The sequence below is a fragment of the Mytilus galloprovincialis genome, chromosome 10 (assembly GCF_965363235.1).
Source record: "Mytilus galloprovincialis chromosome 10, xbMytGall1.hap1.1, whole genome shotgun sequence".
NCBI lineage: Eukaryota > Metazoa > Mollusca > Bivalvia > Mytilida > Mytilidae > Mytilus > Mytilus galloprovincialis.
Window position 1 is genome coordinate 79,217,904 of NC_134847.1, and position 20,273 is coordinate 79,238,176.

Consider the following 20,273-nt stretch of genomic DNA (forward strand, 5'->3'; position numbering starts at 1 on the left):
TAGAAAAACAGTACATTAACTGGTGTTACACGGACTCTTTTTAGACGATACACGGACACTTTTTAGTTGTTACACGGACACCTTTTATGAATAGAATCACTTGCGCATGATCAGTGAGTTCATGGGCACTGTAACTTTAAATTAGCATTGCACTTTTTGGTTCATCGACTTATTTTCCGTCTTTGTATTGAACAAAACATTTTCGTTCGCATCAATATCCTTCAAACATTTCTTGTTAAATACTATTCATTTCAGTACACTAAGGGATTAAACATTTAACTTCAAAATGGGGGTATGGTTTTCTCCTAAAATAGATATTTTGATCCCAAATTTAATGAGAAAAAAAAATATTATGGTCAAGCAGATGACAAATTAATGTTTTCCATGATTCCTGATTTTCCGAATACCGTTAATAGTGCTAGTTTAAACAAAAACATTTGGGTGATGGCGTTGAAAAGTAAATAGTTAATATACTCAAAAAAGAACATACCGCCCCCTTTATGAAGCAAAATAATCGGTCAATAAATGTTTTCTTCAATATATGGACATGAATAGTATTTTGGAATATGCTGAAAGTAGCGAAATGATGATACCGACGTTTATATTTCAATAAACATAAGACAGGAAATAAGTTAAATAAAAATCAAATCTTATCAAAAGATAAAACCCCTATCAACTCACCAATGCACGATTGATCCTATAAACAAAATACACGTCCAAATAATCAGCAAATCTAGAAGAAAATCATTCAACTTTATGTCATCAAGTTTGGGTAAGCTGCAATTGGATCATATATTAACACATATTTAATCCCGATCAACACTTGCAGATCTAGAGACGAGCATGAATTTAAAAAAAATCAAAGTATATGCCTGAATATATATAATATTAAGACAAAATCCATTTTTTCATAAACATTTCATTCACTAATGAAGTAGGAAGTTCATTCTTTTGATACATTTATATATGTTGGCGGATTCAGGTCCAAATCCAGGACAAAACAGGGGTGGGGGTGGGGGTCCAACTGTATGTCCCCATTTAAATGCATTGATCGTCCAAAAAAGGGATGTTCCAACCCCTGCGACCCCCACCACTGAATATTAGATTCGTGTATTTGGCAACAAACGCGCGATTTTTACGATTTTTTTTTAAGGTGGAATGGGGGCACATCCTGCATTTTTTCATCAAAAATAAAGATCACAGCCTGTTTCTCTTAAAATGAATTAACCTTCCACCTCTCCGCTTTCCGTTTCATTCATAAAATTAAACGTTATCTTGCTAACCACTAAAATATTTCTTTAATTTATTACTTTTTTACGAAGTTGCATTTTAAAAAGTCTTAAATGCGTACAACATTTATCTTTTACATGAAATGGTTCTTTTTTTTATCAAATTATTAGATTAGAATCTCAGTTGAAGGGAAATAAAAAAAATGTGTTTATACTATAACTTTTGTTTACTGCTTTATGGCTATCTAAGTGTCTCAAATGTTAAGTCTTGCTAAAAGTATTATAATTACTTTCTTGAAACGTCGTACAAGTCAGATAAAAAACAAAAGAAACAAGCCGGTTACAACCAGCCGAATAGTTTTTTGACTTGTTGTCAGGTCAACCTGACTACTCGTGCAGAAAAACTATCCGGCAACGGTTGTTACCGGCCTGTTTCTTGTTACCTTTGTATTTTATCTAATACATAATCCGTTCGTATAAGGCATTACGTAGATTTAAAATATCATTCCATATGTAACAAATAGAACAGTAATTACTATTGTGATGATCCTCAGCATCCTGGCGGCTCCACCCCTCCAACCATGTAAATGGGGACATCGGGCATCCGGATTTAGGTTTATAAAATCCATAACTTCCTTTTGGCCACATAAGAGCGACTGTTAATAATGATTCTAAAATATATTTTTGAATATGCAATTATACAGAATAATACAAAAAGGGCGAAAGATACCCAAGGAAAATTCAAACTCATCAATCGAAAATAAACTGGCCACGACATGTCTAAATAAAGTAAAAGATAAACAGACAAACAGTAGAACAGTAGAACACAAAACACAACATAGAAAACTAAAGACTTAGCAACACGAATCTCGGAGCCAGTACATAAGGTACTTCGTTCTTCATATATTTCCTGTCAATGAAAAACGGTTAAATTGAATTCTGAAAGTGTGCCACGTCAAAATATAAAATAAGTTAAATCACAAAAATACTGAACTCCGAGGAAAGTTCAAAAATGCAACATCCAGCAAATGTAATCTATTCCTGAGGTAGAAAAGATTAAAGTTAGTATTTCAAAAATTAAAAGTTTGTAAACAGTTAATATATAATTATGAACATGTCAATGATAAATCAGGCGAATACAGACGTGCTCACTACTGGGCTGGTGATACCCTCGGGAAATTAAAACTCCACAAGCAGTGGCGTCGACCTAATGGTTTCAAATTATAGTTTCTGGAATTAAAATATCACATTTGCGCCAGATGAACGTTACGTCTACAAATGATAGTGCCGATATAACAGCATTCAAATACATGTACCTAATGTTGATTTTAAATTGATATCATTGAAAAAAAAATATGTAGGACTCAAATCTATTGTGAGCTCCAGATCTATGGCAGATTATAATCTATGATAAACCTCACGTCATGTCATCCCCTATTTATAGCAGTTTTTTAAAGCCTTATCTTTGACAATTTTTCCGTTTACTGATCTATGGCGTATTTCCAGTTTTCAGATCTAGATTAGAATTTCTTAAAAATGAAGGACCTGTCCGTACATGTCTGACCAATGATTTCAAAGTCGCTTTAAGCAAGTCAAAATGGCCAAAGATAGCAGAATGCTGCTTTCATTTGAAAACATTTTCTTCTCTGATCTTGGTACCTGTTTTAACCTTCATTTATCCCTCAAAAAGCCCAAAAAGCAGTTTGATTTTTTATAATATTTATTGGGACATTGATATAAATATTTTTTTACTGATGACGATTTAAGTCAAAGTCCTACAATCAACAATGACTAACATCAAACACTTAATTTCCTTTAAAAAAATCCTTATTTCTCCAATAGTACAGCTATTCGACATACGTATAGCGGAAAATCATGTAAATATTCATTAGAAATCTATGATACATTTTATTTGGTCTCCAAATCTCATGAAAGCTTTGCTACAATAACACAGGTAGTCACTGTTTTGTTGACAAAATGCTATTGGTTATGTTACATCTAAAAGAATATTAAAAGAGATCAGAGAGTTAAGAAAAGTGCAAGAAACTACAAAAAAGCAAACCGAGATGCACAGTAAAAACTCGTACAATTAAGGCATAGGGCATCACAAGGAACACAACACGAAAACAAGAAAATGATGAGCGGAAACAAACACAATTCTGATATCAAAATTACTTATGGATTACGGTCCTTAAAAACTGGCTTTTTCTTTTCTTCTGTGTAACTAAACCGTCATTGTTAGCGGTAGATTGAAAGTTATCTGACGTTATATAATTGTGACGGCAAATTACGTAATATTCAAACCTGCCATTTAATTGGAGAAAACCAAAAACTGCCATAGATAAGTGAGTGTATGGCATTTGTGACGTCATATTTATCATAGTTTATGAATTTGCTATTGCTCTGAAACTTACATTATTACCCTAGCTTTAGGTTTGACACCCAGATTTGAATATGCATTCCACAAAATAGAAAAATTTCAAAACCAAATACTGGAATCTATGAACGAATTTAGAAGAATATTAGTGTAATTCATTTGAACGAAATCTAAGACTTAATAATCTTCCGGTAATTAATTTAATAATGCATTCATTCATTCATTCATTCAATTTATTGATACAAAATAACAAGAAATTAAGTACAATTGTATATGTTTTTTTCATCAACTTTGCTATTGTGTCTTTTGATTACTAAGTAAGAATATCATTGTTTAATGTTTTGTCTTTAGCCTTTTTTGGCAGTTGCAGATAGGAACAGATTGACAATTATACTTCTCGTTTTTATTATTATTACAGACTTGACTATGCTACATTTTAGAGAGTGATGATTGGTATATGCAATTAATATTTGAGGACCAGGTAAATAGACTATACGTAAACCCACAAGATCATCTATCAAATGATAATTTAATACAATACCATTCTTTGAGAAAACTGTTGTCAAATTTTGATAATCAATTATTTGAGATTATTTTCGTAGGTTTACAAATTTGTTCAAAACTTAATTTTAAACATTGCATTAGATCTGTACAGCTTTTTTACATATATTGTCAGTTACAATATTAATCCAAGCAAACAATGTTGTATGAAATCTCTTAATGTTTATTGCTGTTTAAAAGATATTCATGTATTTAGTAATCACATTGATGATTATGAAATGTTACCTTTTGGAGGTGATTGTATTCCATACAGTCGTGGATACTCTGATAAAGCTTTAATCACGTTGGACTGGAGACTACTCAAATTTCGTGCCTGTCCGCTACAAGTTTCAATATTGATGCCATTGTTCCAAAATGAGTCATCAATAAAATAAGCAATGGTAGCTAGCTTATATGAAACAGGTTCGGGATCGCTTTCCAGTCCGACCTTTAACGTTCCGACTGATTTACCTCCTTTTAAATTATGCAAATCAATATTGTGAATTTGCGTTGGATTCATTATAATAACGGTTCCATATCCCATGTAGTTTTTAACAACAGATGTTGCTCCTGCTCCTTCCTGCAAGTTATATCGCCACTATAGACTCGTGCATTACTGTGTGATGTTGATTTTTATGACAATCCAGTTCTTATACATATTATAATAAAATTTGCAAATGAACGTACTTTCTTAACGTCATCATGTAACCAATATCGGCTATTATTTGTTCCAATGCGTTTTGCTCATTGCTTAAGGACTTCGTCGTCCGCATGATTGTCCTAATATGTTCTGATAATTTTTTTTTTTCCACTAATTGTTTTATAATCAAAACAACATTAAACTTAAAGCGTATTATCTATTAACAAACTTTCAATCATTTTATATACAAATGAAATTTAACTCAAATCAAGTAGAAGAAAGACAGAAAGATACAAGGCAAAACAATGAAAGACAAAAATAGTCTAAATTAGTTTGTCTTTCACTAAATAATTCAAAATTTGGTGACTATGTGGAACGCATCTATCCAATCGAGCTAGAGATAAAGGATACTACAGATACAGTTAAGTCGGCCTCATATCTTGACTTACATCTAGAAATTGACAATGAGGGTCGGTTGAAAACAAAACTTTACGACAAAAGAGATGATTTCAACTTTCCAATTGTGAACTTTCCATTTCTAAGTAGCAACATTCCAGCTGCACCTGCATACGGGGTATATATCTCCCAATTGATACGATATTCCCGTGCTTGCATTTCCTATCATGATTTCCTTGATAGGGGGTTGCTGCTCACAAGGAAGCTATTAAACCAAGAGTTCCAAATGGTGAAGTTGTAATCATCCCTTCGTAAATTTTATGAACGCCATCACGAGTTTGTTGACCGTTATGGAATAACCGTTTCACAAATGATATCGGATATGTTCCTTACGTCGTAACTACAATCCCCTTCCCTTTCATGAATGTGACCTACTGAATTAGACTATTTACCGGGTTTTTAATCGCATAAGCAACACGACGGATGCCGCATTTGGAGCAGGATCTGCTTACCCTTCCGGAGCACCTGAGATCACCCCTAGTTTTTTGGTGGGGTTCGTGTTGTTTATTCTTTAGTTTTCTATGTTGTGTCGTGTGTGCTGTTGTTTGTTTGTCTTTTTACATTTTTAGCCATGACGTTGTCAGTTTGTTTTAGATTTATGAGTTTGACTGTGCCTTTGGTATCATTCGTCCCTCTTCTTTGTCTAAGTCTTATGTAACAAACAAAAAAAGACAGAAAAACTTCATAATGTTCCGCCATTTGTGGTAGTCCTCATGAATTCTTGTTTTTAAATATGTAGTCATCCTGCTCCACATACGACACCTATCGTGTGGTTCATGGAAACTACATATTCGATGTTGGGACTTATTTGGTGTTGTCACTATATAGTTCACGTAAAGTTCAGTCTACTTTAATACTATGAGTCATTGGTTTAAGAATTTTCTTGTAAGCAGCAACTACCTTTCAATTATCATTATGGAAATGGAAGCTCTGGGATATCAGATCAATTGTGAGAGATACATTATATAAGAATGTGGTATTTGAATAATAAAAACGGAAAGTTAAATCATCTCTTTTTGTACACTTTCTACATGGCAAACTATGCTTACCCGTATAGCCGTGTTTGCTAATTCTACCATTAGGCGGTCATATCTGTTTACCACTTTTGTTCCAATTCCTACGCTAACAATGACATGCTGTAAAATAAAATTGACAAACATTTGCATGTCTTTAATCGATAAACAGTATTTATTAAAAAAAAAAAAAAAGCGGTGTGCCAAAAACTCATTTGATGCAAAAGGTATATAATATCAAAATTTAAAACAATTTAAAATGTTAACAAATATTTTAATGCAAGGAAAAAAATCGAGTTTAAGATTTGTTACTGGATTTCAGATGAAGAGATTTATTCGTCTGTACATCTCAATTCCAATAAAAAACCTTAGACTGGAAAAAATGTGTCCATGGAAGGATGACTATTTGACAGAAAAACTTAATAATGTTTCGCCAGTTGTGGTAGTCATCAGGAGATAACGAGACCCAAAGTTCTTGTTCTTGTTTTTAACAGGTTTTATTCTGGTGACTTATTAGTTAAACTGAAAAAAAATATAATGTGTCCACTGTGACCTACAGTGTCTGCTTACACAGTTTATACTGATTTTATTTAATTTCAAACAACAAAAACCACTTATCTATAATACTTAAATAATGAGGTCCAATCTGTCAGCCATCATGGGGAAAAAACGACAAATCAAAGAATTTAACTTTATATATATCTAAAATAATACAATTGTAATGATTAAAAATTACACCACTCCAGACCCTTTAAATTTTGTTTTCAACATAATTAATATTGCCAATAATTAACAAGTTCCAGGTCGAATCCGATACATATACCAATAGTACATTCACCTGTTACCTATTACCTTATCTGTGCGTTCTGCATCTGACAGGCGCACCGCCAAACACTATATTTAGGATTTTGCTATATACACGGGTTATATTCACAGGGTTGACACTGCTAAATTCAATCATTGTCACATTGTTCCCTATTGTAGTATTTAAATCAGTATAACTTTCTAAGGTGAAAATACTAATACTAAAATTCTAGACTTAAAATAAGGTGTATAGGTACAGTTTTCAATTTGTTAGGTGGCATGACTTAAAACAGCGAATCAAAGAATTCAACTTTATTTATAACTATCATAGGACAATTGACTGGTTCAAACAGAAAGATTTTGAAAGCAGAGAAAACTGTGCATCTTATAATCGGCATGACTTTATCAGAAGACAATATCAATACTAAAATAAGGCTTACGCATAGTTATATAGTTTAATTCAGTCACGGCCCCGCGATATCACGGATGTGTTCTAGTGTTTATATATATATGTTTGCATTGTAAGTGTGTTTTAATCTGACTCATTAGAAATATTGGAGCAAATCGTACAAAATTAACCGTCTATTCAAAGCGGCAAGAGGAACATCATTCCGCCAAAAAATCAAAGTTTGTGAAATGTTTGCACCGTTTCGTGTTTTATATATAAGTCCTGAATATATATTATATGTTGCGAATTATGTTTGATACCATCGGATTGGTGATAAGATGGAATATCTCATTTAACTAAGCTTAGTCAACCACATGTATATTTCCTAAATCAGGAACCTTGCCATGCATATGTAATATGTTGAATTATATAACTCAATTTTGCCTGATGGCCTATCTTTGGTAGTTCTTGTTGATACATAACTTGTTTTTCTTGATTCTATATATGAGAATAAAATAACCCGTGTTATGCCAACAACTGGTTTTTGAATAAATGTGTTTAGTTCCGATGCAAAGACCCTATAAGTGAATCAATATTAACGCCAAAATATGCAATCTTTAATGACCTGACAACATTATCGTAACTATATCTCTTATGTTCATATTTGATTCTACTGGGAGTTGATAAGCTGAAAAGTTTTTCAATTTATTCTACTGTATAACTCTGTATAATTTATCTTTTTTTAATATAATCACCATTGAAAATATTATTTTTTGTCCTAATAGACCCACATAAGAATAGTTAAGCTATGTACACGTATGCTGTAGTAGCAAAAGCCACTGTGAATTCTAACAGTACTCTTTTACTTACTGTTCCCCAATTATCTAAAAATCGACGGTATGCATCTTGGTTATACTCCACGGGTAACTGACACACTGCACTTGCAAACTCTGGGGATATTTCGTGCAGATAAGGATACGTTGGTGGTAGGATGTATCTGGTTTGTCCTTCGTTACATACAGTTATATCATCCCTGTATACATCTTGTTTGTCTTTTGTCATATGTTCCATATCTTTGAAAACTATAATTAATAAAACAAACGTATTAAAAGTAGTTATCTGCCTTTTTTTTAAGTTGGTAGAATTAAAGAATTAATTGCATGTTTCTCACCACCAGCACACACCCGACACCTGAATACTATGATTATAAGCGTCAGCAAACACAAGAAACAGGTTTGATTATGCATTTTCTACATAAGGAAATGTTTATTTCTTGTCAGGAATAAAATAGTTTCTATTCGTTTAATGTGTGTGGGCTTTTGATTTTGTCATTTGATATGGGACTTTTGATTTTCAATATTCCTTGAATATTCCTTTTATGACAGCGAATGTAATATTATATTTTCAAATTGTACTTATATGACAATAGTCTGTAGTCTGTAGACGAAAATCGAATGGATTAAGAAAACATGTTCCTTAACAATTATAGAAGACATGAATAATCTATATCATGGTAACACCTAGTATATGTATTGTTAAGTACTACCGAACCTTTACATAAGTATTGACTTTATTTTGGATTACCATACATTATTACAGTTCTGAATCCGGATGAAGAAAAACGCAATTAATCTAAGGAGTACACATATGACAACTTTGTGATAGACGTTCCTACATCGAATACACTTTGGTTATTTTGGGCCATATGTTTCACCATAATTTATAAATATTTCGTCTCAAAATTTAGCCAAACAATGTAAGATCGGCATATTTGTGTTAGCAATTTATTTCAGTGGGATTGGAACCCCTGCATTTGAGACATTGTGTGTCCAGCGCCTATATTTATGTTGAGATTTTTTAACATGCTGGCTAACTTGAGAAGTGCATTTTTTAAATATATCACATTATGTCTATTGAAGTGTTTGATGAAAGTTGAAACCAAAGATGTTTCGCAAAGATGGCTAGTTATTCAAAACACAAGAAATCCTTTTATATATTCAGTTATTTTTTTATTCGAACAGTTTGTTCTTGTGATTTATACGTTACGTTTTTGAAAGTCTTGTGTTAAAGCCCAGTCTCTTAAGGTGGGTTTCGATTTGACTCAGTCATGCTTTAGGGTTTTTTTCTGTGGCTTTTTGGGAGGCCCTTAGTACAATTTGCAGGTAGGAACCGTTTTTGGAACAGTTATTAGTGAGGTTCAGTGCATTTTTAAATGAAACCTATGTTATAGCTGATTTTTGCAATGACAAATAATTTTTATGGTGTTTGTTTACGGGAACAAATATATCTTTATTTATTTTCATATGTAATGGAATGTAAAGCACAAAATGAATGGTCAGTAAGCCTTTTGTTTGAGAAGCCGTATTATACAGTTTGGGGAATACGAATGGATTAATATTTTAACAAAAACAGAAGCACTATTTTAACATAAGCAACTGTAAATCTTTTGTTTGGGATTGAACTTATGTTGAGATTAAATGTAAATAGGTTAAATATGTCTATTGAAGATTTGATAAAAACCGACGTTTATGTGACGATATATTAGTACTTTTATATATTGACATGGTAAATGTAATGACTAAAATCCAAAGAAACATTTTGTTCAAGTTCTTAAAAAAAATCATACATTTCGTTTGAATTTCACTAATTTTTTTCTATCTATTTAATTTAGATAAAAACAAAATATTGACATGGTGAATGATATCTTTGCAATCATAGCACATCTCCTTACTTTTATATTTCATTAAAGAACACTGTGTCATATTCTATTATCGTGTCTTTAAATGTGCAATTTAAATATATAAACGTATTCTATTTGAATCTTTAAAATGCTATTATACTACTCCTAAGAAAATATAACCTACGATTAAACAATTACTAACATTTAAACTTTTACTTACATAAACTTGCTGTGAACGCATAAGGCATAATAGAGCTATCACCGGGACCTGAAAGTTAAACTCTTGATAAAAACATGCTTGATCTTCTTTGTTTTTGTCTTAAATAGCATGCCGGGCAATACACGACAACATAAATATATGCAATTTATATTATACCTATTACATGCATTTTTTCTTGCTTTCAATTTTGTATGTCATAACATAAAATGAAGTATTGTTACCTATGTATGACTATTTCTTAAAACTACTTATCTACCTTATGTCATCTTTATTAGCAACATCTGGCATACTCTTAATTTTTAATAGTTTGAACTGGTGCATCAATTTAAAAGAGACACCAATCATCGCAATGTCCATCTGGTGTTGTAAAATAAGAATCATGCGTGTAATTTTTTTTTTTTTTTTTTTTAATCTTAATTTCAGTGAAATCTATCGATTGGAATTCGAATATAAGGCTAAAGCGAACGCCAATGTCAAACAATATAAAATGCAATAAATAATCTCTGAATACATGTTGTTTCCGTCAATTGACCTTTCTGACTATAAACAAAGTACATTGTAAATTTGTCAGTTCTTCGCCGGCTAGATTCTTTGTTGTGTAAACGTTCAGGGAGTGCTATATATTACATGGGGTAATTCATGCTACGAATATACACATCTAAACAAACAGTTTTGAATGCAGTATACGAAATTATTACCAAACGTTACAAAGTCTCCTACAATGTAGTAAATACTTTTGGTATGATTTAGCATCGTAGAATACTGATTTGCTGGTGTGTGTAGTACAATGTGTTCTACCATCCATCTCAATCAGCTGAGAAGCTTTGTCTGGTGTCAGTTTAAAAATATGTCTGGTACTTTTTATTCCAACATCTATTCCAGTTTGGGAATGATCTCCTCCATCTGGATTTCCAATAAGAATATTGTAGCCAAGTCCAATAAACCTGGTCCCATTACCATAGTGGGATGCACAAACTGCATATGATGTCAGGATGGTTAAAAGAACAACGGTTTTACATCCAATGACAAGAACCTTGAAACATAAATAGCTTAAATTAAAATAATGGAGAGTTTACAACAATACAGGGTTATCTCGTGCTTACAATATCAGCCAAGACGAACTTTCACAGCTTAAAGAGAAAAAGGTCAACAAAAGAGTTCCATTTTAGTTGATTATTTGTCATACCTTATCTGTGAAAACGTTCAGGACATTTCCTGGGCAATCCATACTGGCTTTTCGTAGTCCCAAAAGCCTGAAAGACATGTTGCTAAGAACTGTTGTATCATCTTCACAAGGCTATTTCTCAGTACGCTCTAATGATGGTTGTGGGAACAAACGATGCCCAACTTGCAAGTGAATACCGTACAAGCAGAATTTTTTAAAGTCATTTGACTGATACGACACACACTTTATTTTACAATGTTATTTGTAATTGTACCCACACTGTGTATGTTCGCAGAGTAAATGTGGCATAATGTCTGTTGGGGAATCAGAATAACCATTTCACAAATGTATGAAAAGTCATACATCCCTGCCAATCGACATGTGAGAACCCATGATCCCTATAAGGCACATCGACGCCGGGATTCCAAAATGTCGTATATGACTTTTTTTGGCTAAAAATACTTTTTGACACCAATGGTCTGGGTGGGAGGAAATCGTTGGTAAAACAAAATAGCATACAGTTATACCAATCAGAATGTGTGAAATAAGACATAAATTTTGCCAATGTCAGTTGTTTGTAAAGTTTGCTTCAAAAATGTTGTATGAAAACGTGAAAATCGTTGTAGAATGGCTTTGGAAAACAAATAATTGTACATTTCTTTATTTCTGTGAAAATAATTTAAGTTCTTGGATAAAACTTTTTATGAAACTTTTCGTTTTTTATTCTATCTTTACTTTTTTCAGACGTTTATTTTCTTTTTTTTTTATTGTGTACACTGTCGTTCTCTATAACGACTCCATACATTCGTAAGGATTATTCTAGGCAACTTTTTAGACGCTTTCGAATAATTTATGATTTAGCCGTATGATGAGTGAGTAAATAACTTTCAATTTCTTAAAACAATTAAACTAATAAAAACAATATTAGACTTATTAAATGGATTCACACAAATTTAAGAATAACCAATATAGAACTTCAAATATTGTTAAAACATAAAGGTAACCATAAAGACAAGTAGACAAATATAATATACTGTAGATTCATAAACAGGGTACGGATGGAGGAGTTAAAATGCCTTATGAACCATCAAAATTATTGATTAACGCTTCATCTCAAAATTCAACAATAATATAAAAACTAGTAAGTGTTCACCGTGTGAAAACAAATCTTGGAGTGAAGAAAAGGGGTATTTAATTTAACAAGCCAATGAAAGTGAGTAGAATTCAATTGATATTTCAATAAGAAAAGTTATGACAAACATAGGATGACGAAAATTAAGTAGTTAAGTAGCAATTCAACAAATTTAAATCATTTAGAATATAGCAAAGTGCTCTCGACTAATAAAATTGTAAAATAAAATGTCTCTGATGGAATGTAAATCATGTTCTTAGTAAAGAATAACTCTATTATGTAGGCTTATCTACAGTTCAAAAGAGAGTTTCTATATTTGAGTTACAACTGACCTGAAGCACATTTATCAGATAGAAATTACTTATCACAGTGATTGAAACTAACTAATAGTTGAATTTTGAAACAAACCAAAAATTCTGAATTAGTTGAAGTTTAATGGTGCAGTAAGATTTCTACCTTTAATGTAGTTATGAAAATATTAATAACTTCAAACTACATTGGAATTAAACTATTTGAAAGCAACTCTAAAGAAAAAGGTTTCAAAATAAAAAAAATACCTAAATCTCTAGCTTTCCAAAAACTCTGTTATAGATAATGCATAATATAAAGTTTAAAACACACCTCGGGATGTCAGGATTTCCTAGGGGTGTTCTACGACAAGAAAAACCTATTTTTATTAAGATTTGCAAAATTTACCAGCCTATTTTACCGACCACACTAAAGTGGGATATTCCTTTCTGATGCGTTTAGATTTTAATACGCCCTGCGGCTCATCAAGAATATGAAATAAATTCACTAATAAATCTAGATATAAACCTTAGAAATTATTATCCATACACAATAAAAAAAAATATTACTGTAACTGCATGAAGAAAGGCACAGGTGAATGTTTACCATCCGATAACGGTATTTGAAAAATACAAGTCACTTTGTTAGTTATTCATTGTACCAACTTAGTTTATGGGAAAAAAAGGGGGTGCTATGTTACTATTTTTTCTATTTTTAATGACATATCTATCGCGGAAAAATGATTTTTTTTTCAACAATTATAATTGAATTGAAAGAAATACTCAGAATAATTTTCTTTTGAATAAAATTACAATTTGTTTTTCAGATTATCATAATATACTTTTATTCCCCCCGTAGCCCCTTCCCCCCCCCCCCCGCCCCCCAAACTCGACCTAATTGTGAGGTACGTGGATGTTATTCAATATAGTATATAAGAATATTTTATTAACTGATCATTTGATAGAGTAAGAACTGGTTTACACTTGTAAGAAATTGAATCGATCTTAAAAACATCAGTTTGCGTTTACATTGCACAAGCAATATCGATCGAGATCGATCTTATTTAATCAAGTCCGTTCACACTGACTACAACATAAAAAGTAACCGATATTTCGTAAACAAATAATCCTAAAAATAGAATATTAAAGGACATTTTGCATCTCGCATACAAAATGATGTAGAAAATAGTTTACTTGTTTGGGATTTCGTATGGATTTATTCATTATAATTTTGGTTCATACACTACAAGTCATTACACAAAGATATATGTGTGGACTTTCCCTGAAAAAACAAACGGTCAATGTGTTTGAAGACGAGAGTTTGAAGCAGAGAAATAGAACTTATCGATTGAGAAGATACATTTTGTGTTATTCAAAAACAGCGGAATCTATGTTTACTTTTCTTATGCCATCCATCGTTTTGAAACACGTGTGTTTTTGACGCCGAACATGCGCAGATTTATCATATCTAAAGATAGCCTTGACCTGAAAAAAAGGTCGATCGCGATCAATCTAAGCGTTTACACTAAAAGACAAATCGATTAAAATAAGATCGATCTTTTTAAAACCCCCTCTGGAGGTAGACTTTTAAAGTCCGGTTGAAGATCTATCTTTCCCGTTTACATTAGACCAAAGATGGATCTTTAAAAGATCGGTCTCAGTAAAGATCAATATATTTTGCTAGTGTAAAAGGGGTCTAAAAGGTATACATCAATATTAAGAACAGACACATAGAGATCACGAAATCGTGATACATGTACATGTTACACGAAAACAAATATCAATACATGTAGGTTACAGTATGATTTCCTATTCAGTGCAAATCAATAAGATTTTCCAAATTTCTCCCACAATATGTAATCTGGCTTTTTTTATTAAAAGTGTTATGAAAGTTTTACATCAATCTTCATCTCAAATATATGATAATATTTTTGTATTGTAGCGAGAAATTAACAGAACTTCTCATTATTTGTTTGTAACATTTAAATGCGGGCAATGACATATTTTGTTAAGCCAATCATAAATTGAACTTGAAAGGGACACTAGCTACGAGATATATAAAAAAATCTTATATATTATTGTTTTTACTTAATCATTATTGAAATGCTAATAGTAAAATAATAATTCGCTTTAAGCAACTAGTATGGTTCAATTTTGTCAAAATAACCTTAAAAACGTGATTATGAATTATTCACTTACAAGTGAATAATTCGACCTCATTGAATCCGTATTCATGTGAACTTCAATTTAACACATGATAATACATGAATTACTTGTGTCAAGTTATTAAAAGGAAAAGAATGTCTATATTGAAAGTGGAACAAAGGTGAATCATTTGATTGACTGACTCGATCCAAAAACAATCATTCTTATACTGGTAAAAATGATGATAAACATTTATTTTGTATCTAAAATATGAAATGAAATAGACCTAGAAATATTCAACAGCATGAGTTTGCTTAATCTATGTATATCTATATTTATGTTAACTTTGCATCGCTTATATGGTTATCGGTACCTTTGATAACTATTTACACCACTGGGTCGATGCCACTGCTGGTGGACGTTTCGTCCCCGAGGGTATCACCAGCCCAGTAGTCAACATTTCGGTGTTAACATGAATATCAATAATGTGGTCATTTTAATAAATTTCCTGTTTACAAAACTTAGATTTTTCGAATAACTAAGGATTTTCTTATCCCAGGCATAGATTACCTTAGCCGTATTTGGCAAAACTTTTTTTGGAATTTTGGATCCTCACTGCTCTTCAACTTTGTACTTATTTGGCTTTATACATATTTTGATATGAGCGTCACTGATGAGTCTTATGTAGACGGAACGCGCGTCTGGCGTACTAAATTATAATCCTTGTACCTTTGATAACTATTTAGAGGTCAAATTGATAGTTAATTAGATGGCGCCTAAACTAAAATAAAAACAAAACGAAGTTACATATTTCATACCCGTGACCTATTAATTGTTTATTTCATACTTTTAATAGTTTGGATAAATGTTTTACATAAAATTCCCAAATTTGAAACAAAAAACTATCAGACGAATATAATTTTGAAGTAAATTAAATTTTGCATTTTTATCAAGGAAAATAATGACCTTACACATGCAAGTCATTATTTTATGCCTTGGAGCACGTTTCATTGGAACATGGTATTGTCCGGGTTAATTCTTTGAAAGAGTGACCTATCGTTCTAAAAGAAAATATCTATAATACTTTTAAAATAACGAGGTAAAATTTGTCAGCCGTCATGTGGTAAAAACGACAAATCAAAGAATGCAACTGTATATATAGCTAATATAGGACAATGGTGTTGATTAAAAACTACACCACTACAGAACCTTTTGTTTTTCACATAATAAATATTGCCAATGATTAACATGTTCAGGGTCGACTCCGATAACGATACCAATAGTATATTCACCTGTTACCTATTACCTTATCTGTACGTTCCGCATCTGGCAGGCGCACCATCAAACGGTATATATCGTCAACCGTATAACCCTGGAATACTTTTATTTAAGACCCTAGGTCCTAACTAAGAAAATGAGGTCAAGGTCAAAGGTCAAGGTCAAGTTCTCAATTGTGACGTTTTGCTTGTTTTTGCATTTTCTCCGACAATTTGAAAGATACATATAAAAGAACAAGTGAAAAATGTTTGCTTTATTGTAATGAAGATATGTTACATTTGGTCTGATACATTTTAAGGGCATCTAATAGGAGTTACTGTCCTTGAAATGTCTTTATATAAGGTTATATGATTATGACTTCAACTAAGTTCATTATAAAACCATATGACCTTGTACAAAATATTAGGTGAAAAATGACAACCGGAAGTAACCCTGAGAAAAGCTTTTTTGGCGCTTTTTTCATATAAAAGTACTTAGAATCGATATTTTTTGTAATTTACATACATTTACTTATCACTAAAGACTAGAAGTGATTTCTGTTAATCGGAAGAGGTCAATTATATCCGGGTTTACAGGCAAAAGTATATAAAACTATATATTTTTGGAATCAGTGTAAAATAAGCTATCATTATTTACAGTGCTTATATAGCGCTATCTAAGCAAACATTTACTCAAAGCTGTTTACAATGCATAAAAAAACAACGATACAAGTATATATAGTATATAAAAAAAATCTATGTGTCAATGTTTCAATTAAAACAAAATACAAACCTTAAAACAAAAGTATATGAAAATTAAAAATTATTTATCATTGAGAAATATTAAAAGAAAATCAGCAGAAGTGTAAAGGAAATACAAATGCAATAAAAAGTAAGTAATATACATCTAAATATATACTGAGATCGAATAAAAGTATTATATCGTCCGAATAATAATTATGTGGAAAAGCCTGTCTGAGTAAATAATTTTCATCGTTTTTCCTGAAAGCATTCATACATTCCGTGATTGGTAGTTTTTTCGGCAAGTCATTCAATAAAACGGCATGCAGCCGCTCTATCAACTCGTCTTTCACTGTATGTTTTTGTTCTAACTGGTGGTTTGACTAGAATCATGCTGTTTTCGGACCGAAGAGTTCTTTTTGGCTTGTAAAAAGTAAAATCACAAAAATACTGAACTCCGCGTCGGAAAGTCCATAATCAATGACAAAACACATCAAAATACGAATGGACAACACCTGTCATATTCCTGACTTGGTACAGGCATTTTCAAATGTAGAAAAGGTGGATTGAACCTGGTTTTATACCGCTAAACCTCTCACTTGTATGACAGTCTCATCACATCTCGTTATATTTACAACGATGCGTGAACAAAACAGACATAATAAATGAATAGTCAAAATAAATAATAGATACATGTTATCTAGTGTTTGCACCTGTCCTAAGTCAGGAATCTGATTTTCAGTGGATATCGTTTGTTGATGTGGACCATAAGTGTTTCTCGTTTTTTATACAGATTACACCGTTGGTTTGCCACTTTGAATGGTTTAGAAGTGAGGGATTTAGCTAACTATAAAATTCGGTTCGATCCACAATTTTCTACGTAAGAACATTCTTGTACCAAGTCAAAAATATGACAGTTGTTATCCATTCGTTTAATGTGTTTGTGCTTTTGATTTTGAATTTGCCAATTTGATTATGGAATTTCCGTTTTGAATTTTCCTCGGAGTATTTTTTTTATTTTTCTTTACACTGGTCATATTGGGCCTTATACAGCTTGCCGTTCGGTGTGCGTTGAGGCTCTGTGTTGAAGACCTTACAAACACAAACATAAAACTCAAGAACATGCGACACACCATCTAACTAAACTTTGAAATCACCGGACTATGCAAGTATGCACTGATAATTTCAACCAATTAAGGATCTTTTGTGAACCTGCATTACGATTGTCTCCTTCCTGTATTCATGTTATTGTGAATGCTTATGATACGGAGGGCTGCAGAGTGTACTGTCGTAAATTGTTAAAATAATAAGAAAGTAATTCTAACTTCAAATAAAGAATTATTTACCATGTTTCCGTCTTTGCTGGAGACGTCCTTCGATTCTATATTAAGATATGTTATCTTTAAATATTTGGCTCAAAAGCTATCGTATTCATCACCTTTCTGTACGCATTTTGCATGTTTTAATCTATTAATATCTCACATGTCCAATTCTTAAACAAGCTATAATATCAACAAGAATCTAGCTCACTTTTTTGTTTTTATTTTTGATTTTTTAGGAGGAGGCGGGGTGTGTTAAAATGATGCTTATCACTTATGCCTATGTCGCCTCAGTCGTCTGACTACTTAATGAAGAACGTAATTATTACAAACAAAACGAATTAAAATGTATTGCAAGAAGCTCATAAAAGCAAACGAATGCTTTCACACCTTTGAAAGTCCTTGATTTTCCAAGGAAAACCGCAAATATGATCCGGAAAACAAAAGAACAAGAAAAGAGAGTCGAAATATATTAAAGGAATATTCAAGCATTATATCTTATAAGTCGAAAACAAATTGACAATCCCATTGCAAAATACGAAATTCGACAAAAAAAAAGACTATGCAACACAAACCCTACCATAAATCAAGAGATTTCAGGTGCTCCGTTAGGGTAACCAGAATCTGCTCCACATGCAGAGTACAATGTTATGATATGGTAAAGTTTTGAGAACAATTAAATGAATTCTAAAAAAATCAGTTACTTGCAGATTAAGGCGAAGTGTACGTAATTAAACTACACAATGGATTGTTTCAAAATTTTACATGTAGATTCTGCTTGTAAAAATAAATCGGAAAATAAAATAAAAAAAGGGGGTAACCGTTTTCGTTTTTGAGATACGAGCTGTTGAAGTTAACAGCATCATACACCAAAATTACAAAGGATATATAGGGAAAATCGTGAAATTCGGCAGGAATTGTTACATTTCCAAGATTTTCTATTATTTTAGACAATCGATTTTTTAAAAAATTTATGAGACGATTCTAAAATGTCTGAGGAATCGATTGGTGCAAAGAAAGTCCTTAGCAACCGTGCTACTTTTCAAGCTATACCCTGTTAAAGTTGAATCTTGAGTTTAAAAAAACAAAAAACAACGACAACGTTATTGACGTCGCCGTAACAGTTACGACGCTTCATATAGTCCTATACTTGTATGAAATGTATACCGTTTTGTTGGAGTTCGTGTTGCTCGGTCTTTAGTTCTTTATGTTACGTTTTGTGTCCTATTGTATTGTATTTGTCTATTATATTCGGGTGCGTGCGGAGATCTCCAAGCTAGAAAACGGTTGACATTTTCTTCATTACGAACTAGAACTATTTTCGACCTTGGTGCCTTATTTTTTGTTAAAATCTAAACACTGCGACGTGTTTTCAAAATCTTTGTTCCCATAAAACTTCATTTCATCAAAGTCTCTTCTCAGAATATCAGCCATCTGTCTGGCACAGGATAACAAACCAATAGTTAAGTAAATTTAAGTTGCGTGGTAATTCTTAGTACATTTGGGTAAATTAATCTTATCTTTGTGCCGCATAAAGCATCTCTATAATTCAACACATCCCTGAGGCACGACATTATATATTTTATGCATTGCATGCGCTTTTTTTATCACAATCCAGACCGGCTAGTAACCGTTGTATAACTTTACACGTCTGAAGAAGAATATTTGCGTGAAACATTTTTGTATGATTTTTATTTCTGGAAATCAATCTGAAATCTACAACAGTACATTTCCGAAAGTCGGGCTGGACCTTTACTTTTATGTGCATTCGGGATTTACACAAATTGTAACCCGAATAATTCAGCCGTATTATTCAGCTGATGTACGAATGCTACATTTCTCAGTCGTGTGGAAGAAAATCGGACATGGAAAGGGCTTGAA

At 32.1% G+C, this 20,273-nt stretch overlaps 1 pseudogene; it reads right to left on the reverse strand.

Moving 5' to 3' along the window:
• Nucleotides 1-1,685: 1,685 nt before the first annotated feature.
• Nucleotides 1,686-18,517, reverse strand: LOC143049588 (uncharacterized; annotated as a pseudogene).
• Nucleotides 18,518-20,273: the final 1,756 nt, after the last annotated feature.